The 1,054-nt window shown below is 41.7% G+C and overlaps 1 long non-coding RNA gene across 1 annotated transcript; it reads left to right on the forward strand.

Annotated features, from left to right (window-relative positions):
• The first annotated feature begins 241 nt into the window (after window positions 1-241).
• LOC111672200 (uncharacterized) lies at window positions 242-971 on the forward strand. The gene is made up of 3 exons (XR_015438440.1): window positions 242-394; window positions 495-604; window positions 738-971. It is a non-coding gene; the product is annotated as an uncharacterized LOC111672200 (long non-coding RNA).
• Window positions 972-1,054: the final 83 nt, after the last annotated feature.

Consider the following 1,054-nt stretch of genomic DNA (forward strand, 5'->3'; position numbering starts at 1 on the left):
GAGATTGGAACACCCAAATTCACCAGATAAATAACATAATGTGCATAAATGTACTCAATGTCATATATGTCTTAAAATATTTCACCATTCACTTATTTACTCATTTGCATTTCAGTATAAAGTAGGAATAAATGAAATCAAATGATTGTGAAAAATCATCATTAAGTTGGAAGACAAAATCAGAACTGTAATAACTATGAAATAGTCTTCATGGTGTGTCACTAGATCTCTTACTGATGTCAGGAATGTAAAAAAACAGCCTCGGAAAGGGTAACACTCACTTTATGAATGGTCAAATTATTACCACAAAAAATAAACATCTAGTCTCTTTTTTTTAGGTCAGCTGCAATTATGAACCACACCTGAGAGGAAATGTTTACATCCAGTTTGACAAGTAAGTTGTCACACTGTCCCTCTATGACTTTTCCCTAATAAATAATCTGTACATTGTTTGAATTCTTGGATAAAACTCTGACTATATGTTGTCTGTCCAGAGAGGAGCAGTGTAAGGAGGCCTTCATCAAGTTCAATGGGAGGTGGTATGCAAGCCGGCAGCTTCATTGTGAGATATGTCCTGTTACACGGTGGAAAAATGCCATATGTGGTGAGTAACTTAATCATACTGATATGACAAAGGAATTTTTCCAAGAGCAGTTTCATTTGGTGACATTACTGCAGATACAGGATTCAGTTTTGTGCATTTACTGTCTTGCTTGTGTCGGTTTTTCCTCTCTCAGGATTGTTTGACAGACAGAAATGCCCCAAAGGGAAGCACTGTAACTTCCTGCATGTATTTCGAAACCCTGGCAATGAATTCTGGGAGGCTGACAGGGACCTGCACATGTCACCAGACCGCAGCGTCAGGGGGAGTCGCAGAGACGGGTGGTATTCAGAGCGTTACAGAGACAGATCGTGGAGGCAGCGTCACTGCAGCAGAAGCCCACTAAGGTCGGAGAGATCCCTCAGCAGAAGAGAGGACAACAGGCGGAGGAGCAGGAGTCGAGAGAGGAGGGTCTCCCACCAGGATAAAGGGGACAAATGGTCGTCCAGGTCC

Source organism: Seriola lalandi, unplaced genomic scaffold, assembly GCF_002814215.2.
Source record: "Seriola lalandi dorsalis isolate HSWRI2012SDOR001 ecotype SW California unplaced genomic scaffold, Sedor1 jcf7180002007924, whole genome shotgun sequence".
NCBI lineage: Eukaryota > Metazoa > Chordata > Actinopteri > Carangiformes > Carangidae > Seriola > Seriola lalandi.